This window comes from Chelonia mydas, chromosome 7 (genome assembly GCF_015237465.2).
Source record: "Chelonia mydas isolate rCheMyd1 chromosome 7, rCheMyd1.pri.v2, whole genome shotgun sequence".
NCBI lineage: Eukaryota > Metazoa > Chordata > Testudines > Cheloniidae > Chelonia > Chelonia mydas.
This window is the reverse complement of record NC_057853.1, coordinates 65,320,249-65,333,301: the sequence shown is the minus strand read 5'-3', so window position 1 is coordinate 65,333,301 and position 13,053 is coordinate 65,320,249. Positions and strand designations below refer to the sequence as shown.

Here is a 13,053-nt window from a genome sequence, read left to right as displayed (position 1 = left end):
AAGGGGAGCAAATCCACCTGGCTGCGTGTTCCTTACAGGCTGTAAATGGATATTAGCTCTCTTATCAGTATTTGCTTTAAGCAAACTAGTTTGTTTATTTTTCCTTAAAGTTGCAGATATTTGCACCACTTTCCATCCATTTAGTCTCTGCAACGTACCCATTTGATTTTTGAAGTAATCGCAAGAGGAGCAGGCGGTCTAGAATGATTTATTTAAAAGATAAATCAGAAATTATCAGTATTAGACGGTTCAAAGCTTGAATGGAAAGGAAAAAAATTCAGAGGCCAAATAAAGAGGAGCCAATCCATCAATCGGCTCTTTGGGTGCCTCTCCTAGACAAGGTGGCTAATTAGGATACTAAATAACTGACTTGCTGTTCTATGTGTGTCACTGGAAGTTCTTAGCTGACAATTCGGCTTCCAATTTCCATCAAAAGTCTTTTTACTGATAACAGATACCTAATCGCTGCCAATTATAGCATTACGTTCCTAATGCTATGGTACTGGTATAATCAAACAACATATTGAAAACACAAAGCTGGTTCTTCCTTTAAACAACGTTCCCACCACTTAATATTTAAAAAAAGCACAGTTAGCATTTCAGCCACCAACAGAAATGGAAAGGAAGACCACAGATGTAGTGAGCACAAGAGACAGAAAGGACAAAAATTGATAAAAACTTCCTCACATGGCTGACACCCCATATATCAAAACCCTAAATCTCATTCTCTGCTTGCCTCCAATTTCCATCAAAGCCTGCCAGCTGCACATTTATTGAGAAGTTTGTGATCTGACAGCCACTGTATTACCAACATTAATGATGCATCAGTCTCTAGAATTACTGGGGAAACAGTCCAATTGATTTTATTATTATACAGAGTTCCTCACATTTCATTTCAGGCAGCTTCCTACCACAATTTTTAGCAATAACTAAAAATGCGACACAGCTGACACACAATACACTGAGGCTAAATATGGTTAGCATAGCTTTATTCCACCCCATTCTCTCGCCAGGAGAGCATGGAATCATTCATACACCACTGTGTTACCTATGTGTTATTGTTCCATATCTGAATCACTTATACGCTGTAATATGACAAATGGCACACACTAACATTCATTCATTTGGCCAAGAAAGCCAAAAATGGGCCCATGATGTCTTCCTGCACCAAGGAAGCCAGTTTTACTACAGATGACGGCTATTGGTATGAGATAAAAATTATGGAAAATGAAAAAAGGCATACATAATGGTTGAAGTTAACCTGCCACGGTGGAAGAATTGCATTTGCCCCATTTTGCCTCTCTATATTCTATAAAGAAGGCCTTAAAGATTTTCTTCAAATTAGAAATTCGGGTCTTGTCTGCCCTTTTCTCCATGGACAGCTATTCATGAATGGTGAACAAATGGCATGACAACACCACAAACCCCAAGAAAGGGTAATGTGACATGTCAGACCATTAAAAGCTATTTTAGTTAATAACTATTTTATTCAACATTCTGATCAACATTTGGAAGGTTAGATCTCGTTGTGAAAGTTCCAACACCCATTCCTGTTGAATTATGAGCTCTGAAATCTCCCATTCCAGTTCCCAGCTCTCTGGTCCTCCAAGGGGCCCACTAACAAAAACACCTAAGATAGGACTTGCTATTCCTAATACTTCTCAGGTTAAAAAGGACACACATGAAGTATTTTTGCGAGCAACACTTTTCAGGATTTCAGCTCTCCTAAAAAAGGAAAGAAACCTAAACAGCACTAATAATTTTCCTCCCCCATTCTGCAGCTCTGCTTTAAGCTAGTTCTGATTTTCAGTATTCAAAAGGCAAAAATATCTCTCAATATAAAGACACTCTCCTTCCTTCCCCAGACCTCAAGAATATCTGTGTAGCTCAAAAATTTGTATTTTCCACCAACAGAAGTTATCTTTTATTGGGCTATTACCTCACCCACCTCTCTCTACATATATGTAATTAATACTGGTTTACTCATACTTATATGTATTTGTAATTACTTATATGTAATTAAGACTGGTTTTCAACAGTAAGGGACAATCTACAACATGACAGTAAAAAGTGTGCATATGTTAAGTGGAATAAACAAGACAAAAGCAAAATGACACTCTTTCCCACTTTACAATACAAATGTCATTTACGTGACAAAAGTAGGCTGAAAACTCTGACTGCATTGAGTACCATTAAAAATTGAATCCAAAGAATTCATGTCACATATGCTTTCAAACAAACCATTGCAATTTTGTGACGAATGATACCATTATCTGTTACACTAACTCCAGCTATCTGGTTCCACAGAAACCCCTCCCAGCTCTGCAGCAGGATCTCAAATTACAACCATTGTATATTGGAAACAGAAAACTCTCATTGGCCAACTCACTGAGAAGGCAGGAAGCTGTTTTCAGATGGTTGTGGAAACACTGGCTTTATGCAAATTAACTCTAAGGAATGTCACACCCATTGTTTCTCTTAATTTAATATTTATGAATGGGAGATACATGAGAGATACATGCAATTAGATTGTTTCCAGATTGAGAAATGAATGCTGCAGTATATTTAGTCTCTATCTTCCCCCTCCACAAGGCTCGCCTTATCCTCTCCCCAAGCACACGGCTATGAAGGTGAATAGATTTGGGTTGAGGTCTTGTCTCTGTTAAATTCTCTTCTTGAATTTGAGCATATACCTTTGAGTAAGGGCAGCTGAATTACTTGTTTACTCTGAAGCTATTAACATATTTAGCAAACATTCCCCTAGATTCATACTACTACTTCAAATCATACAACCATACCCTATAGCATTCACTTTTGGGACAGGTATAATGACAAAAAGTTTTCCCCTCATAGATACAATGAAGGTTCTTTGGCTGATGTTCACTGCTAACTGGGGAAAGTTTTCAAAAGGAGATTGAGTTTTCCTATTGCATGGGATTTTTATTCCCTTGTATTCACTCCCATTAAACAGACTAATTTAATATGCTGGAACTCCCTACAGAGAAAGCAGTCTGTATACAGGAATGCATGGGGAATATTTCACCTCTTTTCAGAAAAGAAAAAAACAAGAAGGCCCTGAAAGCAGAATTTCCCAGTACTGTTTCCATGGTACTAGATATGCATTTGAGCCACCATATTTGGATAAAACTAAATGTACCTCTGAGGATCTGGGCCCATCTTACATTTTAAAATCACTTAATGCACCAATTGTCTAAAAAACTTCACAATAGTTGTTTTGCAATACTTGTAACAGCCTGAAAGTGTGCAACTCTAATGGATACTCCACTCAATTGGGAATAAACAGGTCAGCAGACACCCAACATGCATTTACAGGTTTATTCTTGACTTACTGAGTACAACTAACTCTAGGCACTAAGACTGAAAGCCTGAAAAAACAACTAACTTAAGCATTTCAATTACAATCGGTTACCTAATTGTGTCCAATGTGTTTAAGAGGGCACACTGGATGTATAGTCTATCCTCAAATTCTATATTTAGTATCAAGAATCAAAGTGACACGCTTTGCTTATGCTATTTATTTGTACACACTGCTGACTCTGTGTGGCTTTTAGATTTAGTGGTTTTCCAAAATGCAAATTGACTTATTCTATAGGTCAAACACTAGCATGTGCAAGCTGATAAACATCACCCTAAACTGAGACTTTTTTCTCCCCATACAGCTTGCATGGAGACAGACATAGTAACTAATGTTTTGGACTATTTAAAAAAAAAAAAAAGAAAGACTGCTTAAGTGTAAAGTACTTAATAGTCATGAAATCTCTTTAGCATCTGATTAGTTTTCTGGTGCCCCCACATGCTTGATTTACTGCATTTTTACCAGGTCCAACAGGAAGCTATGTAACACACCTTTATTATGTATTTGCCATACACTCACCTTACCATCTAGGAAATGGATGTATCCTACTGGAAGTTTGAAAGGGGAAGTTTATTTGCCAGAGAAACTGACTGAAATGCGGTTCTGTGCTTTGCTTTCAACTCAACCACCAAGTTCACTTTAAAGTTAACATATTAAAAGCAAGTTACACCAGGATAATCTGGTCTGATAAGCTATCATTACATATTATAATAATAATAGGCCTCTCGGGAAGGAACAGGAAGGATATATAAATGGAAAATGAGCCCTAAGAGACTTCATAAACCAATAAAAGCCTTAGACTTACATCCTTAAAGTTACAAGTTCAAATGCTGTCATGACAACCATATGCAGATAATCTGATGTCACATAAATGACATCACATTAATGACATCTTATGTCAAATAACTGACATAAGAGAAAAAAGCTAAATAACTAGACTCTGGTCTTTGAAAGATGCAAGAAAATGTTTATCTTGTGAGAGCAGTCGCACTGAATTCTACTGAACCAGTCACATAAATAATGTTACACATACATTTAAAGCATTTACAGAATTCATGTACTAAGAGCATTTTTTCCCCTTTTAAATTATACTCCTTATAATTTAAGCTTTAAAGGGACACTAAGTTGAAAGTACAACTATTTTAACAAGGTGTCTTGGATTGTTAAAACTAAAAGTTCTTTTTTGCACTTCTTTAAGTTCAGGCAATGGAAAAACAAGCAAGTCAGTTTCATATTGGTTTATAATGTTTCTTTACTTGGTTTTAAAAATACCACACACAAAAAACAAACCTTTCCATTGGAATTTTTAAAACTCCACACCAGCATTAGGCCCTACTGTGACGGTGCCCCCATAAGGCTTTATGGAAATATGCTTATGAATGTATATATATGACATAAGTGGAATATGTTTGATGCTACATATGCCATGTAACATATCTCTGTAGAGGTTATGAGCTACTGAATCTATTAATCCTATTTGTATGCATGTATCATTTTTGTATTCAAAGTTATGAATATTGGCTGTATACCTGTCTGATTCTAAGTAGGTTTTAGTGAAGCAGTTGGTCAGCTTCCTGAGAAAAGACTATTCTCAGTAAGTGCCCAATCAAGAAGCCCTTAAGCCAACAATGAACTTGGAGACGCCAATCTACATCTGAGCTTTCCCATGAATGTGGCTTGGCTGGTAAGGAACTCAGTCATGCATGGACATGTGACTTGCCCAGGTGACTCCAAAACTCCATTTTGTACCTGGACTTTGCATAGGAGAGAGGAAGGGGTCTCCACTCACAAGAGAAAGTCTATTTAAACCCCTGGGAGGCCCCTCCATTTTGTCTTCAGCTGACTAAAGAGATAGCCTCTTCACCCCCAAGGATACCTGAAAGAAACTGGAACAAACTACAGTAATTACAGGGGGTGTGACTGCTTGCTGGACCCAGACTAGAAGGAGGCTAGTCTGTAAAAGAGGCTTATTGGAACATCTCTGAGGGTGAGATTTTATCTGTATTCAGCTTCTTACTGTATTAGCATAGATTTGCAGGTTTTATTTTATTTTGCTTGGTAATTCATTTTGTTCTGTCTGTTACTACTTGGAACCACTTAAATCCTACTTTCTGTATTTAATAAAATCACTTTTTACTTATTAATTAACCCAGAGTATGTATTAATACTTGGGGGGGCAAACAGCTGTGAATCTCTCTCTATCAGTGTTATAGAGGGCAAACAATTTATGAGTTTACCCTGTATAAGCTTTATACAGGGTAAAACGGATTTATTTCGGGTTTGGACCCCACTGGGAGTTGGGCATCTGAGCGTTAAAGACAGGAACACTTCTGTAAGCTGCTTTCAGTTAAGCCTACAGCTGTTAGGAGACGTGGTTCAGACCTGGGTCTGGGTTTGCAGCAGGCTAGCGGGTTGGGCTCAAACCAGGCAGGGCACTGAAGTCCTAAGCTGCCAGGGCAGGAAAGCAGGAGCAGAAGTAGCCTGGGCACATCAGGTGGCAGCTCCCAGGGGGTTTCTGTGATCCAACCCGTCACACCTACATTAGTAAAATCTGTTATCAATAGGATGACTAGCATTAGCTAATTGTGCATATGCTTAAATGTTTACAGGATCAGGCCCTTACTTACCATTACATTAAAGAAATAAGCTTCAGAAAAAAAAGTGAACATAGCCTACCTTATTTTTGCTCCTCAGGCACCACAGTTGTTATTAGGGATGGCATTAAGAAGCACGCATGATTTATTTTTATTATTAAAGACATAGTTTTGACCTCCGACCTATTTATACCCATTCTATGAAATTATTTCCTTTCAGAAAGCCTAAAATGTGAATAGAACACTGCACAAACTGTGTTCCATTCCTAACAATTTACATTCACCCCAAGTCACACGTTTGTTATATTCACTTTTCCAACCCAGTGATGATAGACTTCACTAAAACATCTCAAACTAGCCCCAGATAATCCCCTCAGATGGAAAGGTGGTCAGTGAATAGCTCGCCACACTGTATAACACAAAGTAAGTTTCATTAGCGTCTACTAAAAATAGAACTGGACCATATATAAAAGAAAAACCCATAATTATTACTCTTTATTTGTGAGTAAGGAGCCTTTATCCTATACTGTCATGTCTTCTCGGGGGAAGAGAATTAGCTAGAACAGTTTCATATTTTGAACTCCTCAGCAGTACTAAATAAGACCTAAGAGTGTTGGCAAAGTTAACCACAGTCCTGGGACCTGATCCAAGTCTCCCATGACAATAGGAAAAACATTAGAACTATAACATTCAAAATATTATTTAACTTTTAAAATCTTTGCACAGTTCAAAGTCTCCTTTGTTCCAGCTTTGCCTTTGAAAATGTCAGTTACATTCTGGAGACAAAGTATTTCCTCCTAATCGTGTACAATATTATCTGAGTAGTCATAAGAACCACCATACTGGTTTAACCCAATTACCCACCTAGCCCCATATCCTATCTTCCAACACTGGCCAATGCCAAATGCTTCAGAAGGAATGAGAACAATAAGCAATCTGTCAAGAGATCCATTCCCCGTCATTCAGTCCCAGCTTTTGGCAGTCACAGGCTTAGGGACACCCAGGGCATGGGGTTGCGTCCCTGACTGTCTTGGCTAATAGCCATTGAAGGACCTATGCTCCATGAACTTCTCATTCTTTTTTAACCCAGTTATAGTTTTGGCCTTCACAACATTCCCTGGCAATGAGTTCCACAGGTTGACTGTGTGCTGTCTGAAGTACTTCCTCATGTTTGTTTTAAACCTGCTGTTTTAAACCTATTAATTTCATTGGGTGACCCCTGGTTCATGTTTTATGTGAAGGAGTAAAATAACACTTCCTTATTCACCTCCACACCATTCATGATTTTCTCTGATTATATCAGGTTCCCCCCTTAGTTGTCTCTTTTCTAAAATGAGCGGTCCCAGTATTATTTTTAATCTCTCTTCAGATGGAAGCTGTTCCATACTAGGGATGTAAATATCATTTTTAGAAGTATCCATTTAAACTATTGAAATTATATCGGTTAACCGTTTAATCGTTAACAAGACTTGGGAGGAGGGGCCCACCTTGCTGTCTCTCCTCAGAGGTGGAGTTCAGTGGGTTGGGGCATCATTTACATGTGCATCGCTGGGCACTGCGCGCCTTGCTCTGATCCCACCCCTTGCTCTCCCAATTACTAGGCACTGCACTAGTTTGGCGGATCATTGCCAGGAGAGCAGCGGTGCCAGGGAAGATCCAAATGTTCTGGCAGAGCCAGTAGTTCCCGGGCAGACCCACTGCTGCAGCCAGCTGCAAGAGAAGCAGAGCCGGGGGGGGGTGGGGGCTGTTGCGGGGCTGCCCCCAGCGGTGTCCTCTCTGCCGGGCACGGACTGATGCAGCGGTGCCCCAAGCTGCGAGAGCGCTCCAACCTCCAGCGCTCCCCAGGTATTGCTGCGGCATTTTTAATGTGCACATTAGATATTAGTGTCATGAAATCATTTACCAATCTGTTTTAAACGTTAACTGCAACATATTAACTGTAAGATTAATACTTATGGGTTAACTATTTAACTGTTTAATATTTTACATCCCTAATCCATACCCCTATTCATTTTCGTTGCCCTTCTTTGTACTTTTTCTAATTCTAATATATCTTTTTCAAGATGGGGCGAAGAGTCAGGATTTCTAATAAGAGCACTAGACACTCAACAGAACTGGGGGAGGGGAAAAAGGGAGGGAAGAGAAGGTGCTTAAAATGATTGCAGAATTCTTAAAAGCTGGTAAAAGGTTTAATCCTGTATAATGATTTACAAAGTGACAAGTAAAATAGATTTACTGTGACAGTTTGAAAGGAGACCAACATAAATAAAATTACCACTCACGTGGTCACAACCTCTCAACCACCCTTTTTACAGCTAAAAGCATATACAAAAGGAAGTGCTCGACCAACCTATATAATGATTCCCTCCCCCCACAGACAACACACACAATCCAGATCAACAGGGGGAAGAGAAAGGAAAGCCCAATAAAGCATGAAAGCTGTATTAAGTAATTGCTTTTTAAACTAACTGGGGGTGGGGGGTATCAAAACACTGAACAGCTTGTTGATCACAAAAATGCTGCAATTTAAAACTAAAAGATATTTATATACCAGGGGTAGGCAATCGGCGGCACACGAGCTGATTTTCAGTGGCACTCACACTGCCCAGGTCCTGGCCACCGGTCCGGGGGGCTCTGCATTTTAATTTAATTTTAAATGAAGCTTCTTAAACATTTTAAAAACCTTATTTACTTTACATACAACAACAGTTTAGTTATATATTATTGACTTATAGAAAGAGACCTTCTAAAAACGTTAAAATGTATTTACTGGCACGCGAAACCTTAAATTAGAGCGAAGACTCGGCACACCACTTCTGAAAGGCTGCCGACCCCTGCTATATACTATATTCCTAAGTAAAAACTATCAATGCCCCTCCCCCCAAAAACTTAATACTTAATGGGATTTGAAGATAAAAATCCATTCAATTGAACTTGAACATCACTGTAATAGTTTTACTGCACAAAAGAGGCAAAACATAGCACACAATATTCATAGATTAAGTGTCCTAAATGCTTCCCTGGACAGTAAGTGCAATACAGCCACAACACAGCTCAGATCCTCTGGCATTGTTTGCACTGCTTTTACCACCGAATGCCAGCTACCAAGGATTCAATGTTTGCATTCGGTACCCTGGGCAAAAAACACATACAAGGTCTTACACTGTCTATTCCTGCCACTCTAATCCATAGAATAGAGCCAACCTCTTTCATTGAAACACAACAAAAACATAAAACTTTACCAACTTGTATAAATACAGTTCTCCCTCACACTGTACTTCTGATGTGCAAGTCACATTTCAGTTTCTTTGTCAAGGCTGTTGTCTCTCAAACTGTGTTTACACAAGCACCAAGGGCTGAGTTTTCTTCCACTGAAGCAAACTCATTCAGCTTCCAGCTGTGCAGCAAAAAAAAGCATTTAAAACACACTGGCTAGAGACCAGCTGCTCTTCTCTGCCTGCATTGAATTTCTGTCAGCTGCACTCGGCTTCACAACCTTAATCCACACACAGAGCAGATCGCAGGGCCCCAGAAGGACCTGATCTTCAGCCACAGAGCAAGGGGATGCTGTAGCTTTGGCGATGCCATTTCTCCTCCAATTAATCCCTCTGCCTTGCACAGATCACGAGGAACTGAATCTGCACTTAAGAGGCTCTCTCTCCTTCCCCTCCCCCCATACCTATCCCTTTTCCAGCCTCCTCCCCCATCTTTCACCCCCTCGGCTCCCCTAGCTCTAGGGCACATCGCAGCCGGCTGCGGGAACCCAGCTGATGCTAATCGTGTTTCCATCAGCGGTCCCAGGCTCCCCCTCTCTGGGGGGTGGGGGAGGGGGTGGAAGAGGAGAGACACACATGCTTCAGCCCCTTTGCCAATTACATCAAGCCCCAGACTCTTGCTGTAGCTGCTAGCACTAGCAGTCCATCCGTGGGTCCAAAGCCACACAAGCCAAGCAGGTCTCCCATCCTCCCCTCTTTTCTGGTGGGGCATCATCATGGAAAGAACACTCCCCTCCCCCCGCCCAGGTGCTGGAACTAAGGGTGCTGCAGCACCCCTGGGGTTTGAAGTGGTTTTCATCATTTATAGTTTACGGGTTTATAGTTTGGTTCAATGGCTCTCAGCACCCCCACTGTACAAATTGTTCCAGCACCCCTGTCACACCCCTCCCGCCCAGATGAATTCTCCCCTGGATGCACGCTCCTTTTATACCTCCTCCTTCAGCGGCTTCTCAAAACTAGTGTCTAGCATCTGTTTCCTTTATGTGAATGTACAGAATCAACATGGATAATGCCCACTTCCCCCACAAACCATCTCAGAGACTGTAAACAGGTCAATAACCGCCAAGGGCATCTTCCTTGCAAAAGAAAAATAAAAGTGTGAACATTAAAATAATTCTGTATATGAGAATCTTAAACAGCATCTTGGTGTTTACAGCAACCCTGGGCTTGAGGACACATTGGAAGTCATCTGATTCAACCACATGACTGAGTAAAATTACTCTTCATTAAGCAGGTTTTGGGAAAATTCAGTCTGATTTCACAACTTGCAAGGAAACACACACACACACACACACACACACACACACACACACACACACACAGAGTTCTCTGCAGAATTCCCATTGTTTAACATAGTCTCTAAATACAAAGCACTGATTTGAACTGAAAGCCTGCCACCATTCCCTCCTCTCCCTCCCCCCCACAACCCAACTCTCCCCATCAGCTCTGCTGGAACACACAGTGCTGCATCTCTGTGCGGGATAAGCATAGGTAAATTGAAACACCTGTATTTATCCAACAGAATTTCCCCCTCTCCCTCTTGCGAAGAGCATGCATCTCCATCTGAGTCTTAACTACTGTCCACAGACCTGTAAAGTCCAAGCAGAAATGCCTAATGAGAATCCGATTTGGCATCTAAGTGTTCTCCCACCATCCCTCTCCCTGAAGGGCAGTTTCCTACATAGCACGCTGGTTGATGTTATAATTTGCTTGCCAATCCTCCAAGGAAGGAAGCAGAGTGAGGGAACTAAAATCAGTGTCACATCAACACATGGCTGCTGGACTCTCAGGTTTCCATGTGCTGACAGCTTTTCTCAAAACACATAATAGCACCTAAGAACTACCCACAGAAGCAGTTACCACACAAGCCTTTCTCTGAAACCCAGGGCACCTGAGTATCCTTAGTTCTACTGACTGAATTGAGATTATTCATAAAGAGTTATTTTACAATAATACCTTGAGGCTCCAACAGAGACTGATGCTCCATTGTGCTTGTTTCTGTACAAAAAATGAAGGAAGGCAATCCCTGCTCCAGACAGACAAGTCAGACAGAGAATGGGACTGCTATTTTCCTTTTTACAGGTGGGACACCAATTTCCAGAGAGTTTAAGTGATTCACCCATGTCTGTAGTGCAGGACAGAATTGAACCCGGACAACCGGAATCCCAATTCAGTCAGTGCCTTAATCCCGAGACACTCTTTTCTCCCTCCATCCAGTAGAAATCTTTTATAGGACTGGGTCCATTGTTTCCAGAAAAAGAGTATATATACACATATTTCTTTAACTGTGTAAATATATACGGCTCAAATCCTCCAAGGACTTATGCATGGTGCTTAATTTTACAAAGTGAGTAATCCCAACTCCCATTGTGGGATCAGGGCCTGGTAATATATTGTGCATTTGACAGCGCTCTGTAGAGTCAGTTTCGTCATTTCATATGTCAGTTTCCTCTGTTTATGTCTTATACATACCAACAGGGGAAAGAAACACTTTTGTTTGTTTTTTTTAAAGGGGAAAGTATGACTATAAAGCCATGCAAATTGGTAGGGTAACTCAGTAGTAAATGAAATACTTCAAACAATTTTTTTTAACTGACTAGATTTCAGATTGGTATCTCTTTAATACTGTAAATGAGTTATTAATGGCACAGGTAAAAAAATTATTAATAATTTTAATTATGAGTGCCACTTTCAATGAATTTCCTACTTTGTGTTATTCAAACAACAATACAGTGAACCCTCAAAAGTAAGATTTAGTAATAATTACAGATTTTAGCACCTACATATTACATTCCCTTTGACAGGAAAAAAGTTTTCATATAAAAAGGGGTTCTGATGACACATTCTGAGAGTTTAAAGATGAAGTCCTCTGCTTAAATATTTTAAACAATATGATTTGACTTAATTCAATCTGTATTTTTCAACAGATAGATGTCTGAAAAGTGTTAATCAAATGTGTGTGTAATCAGGGGTGCTGGAACAATTTTTATAGTTGGGGTGCTGAGAGCCATTGAACCAAATTGTAAACTTTGTATATGATGGAAACCATTTCAAGCCAGCGGGTACAACAGCACCCCCATCACCTCTACTTCCAGCACTTATATGCGTAACGTACAAATCTCTAAGGCGGATCCTTTTGAAATAGAGGGGTTTCAACATGAAATTTTGTCCTGAGAATTATTATTAAAGCAACCATTCATGAAAGGAAAAATGACAAATTCTATGCACGAAGAAAATGTTTGCTCTACATTTTCAAAGGTGACTAGTGATTTCGGGAGACTCTTTTTGGGTGTCCAACTTGAGTTACCTTAAAGGGGCCTGATTTTCACATGGGAAGTGCTTAGGACATACTAGATTTGGGCCACTTTTACAGAAGCTCATTTAATGGACCCAAAAAACTAGTAACCCGGGAAAATGTGCAGAATTGGTCAGAAAAATGTTGTCCAAACCAACTTTTGATGGAAAATTATGGGGAAAATTACACGAAGATGTGTATGATTTTTGTGTTTTTTGTTTTCCAACCAGTTGCAATTAGTAAAAAAAATTTTAAAAAAAATTATTTAAGTTTGAGAAGCATGCATAATTCAAGGCTCTATGAGAGGTATGGGAGGCTTTCCTGACAGCAGCTACAGAGAATGTGTGACAGGATCATTCTTCTGGGTTGTTTTATAATAAAGGCTGAAAAGAGAGGACAGTTATTCTGTTTGCAGCACTATTCTAGTCAAAAATTTTACACAACACAGAGATGAGCCCTAGCCCTGATCCTGAAATGCTTGTACACATGCTTAACTTTGTTATTAATTAATGT

The 13,053-nt window shown here is 39.9% G+C and overlaps 1 protein-coding gene across 30 annotated transcripts in view; it reads right to left on the bottom strand.

The window, feature by feature from the left end:
* ZMIZ1 (zinc finger MIZ-type containing 1) overlaps nucleotides 1–13,053 on the bottom strand; it is a 480,632-nt gene that overhangs the window by 442,908 nt on the left and 24,671 nt on the right. The window contains exon 1 of one of the 30 annotated variants that reach the window (XM_043551266.1): nucleotides 9,217–9,578. The exons of the other annotated variants lie outside the window; for them this stretch is intronic. The gene's annotated coding sequence lies outside the window, so the exon portion shown is untranslated. Of the gene's footprint in view, nucleotides 1–9,216; nucleotides 9,579–13,053 lie in introns of those variants that run through there. 30 annotated transcript variants of the gene reach the window in all.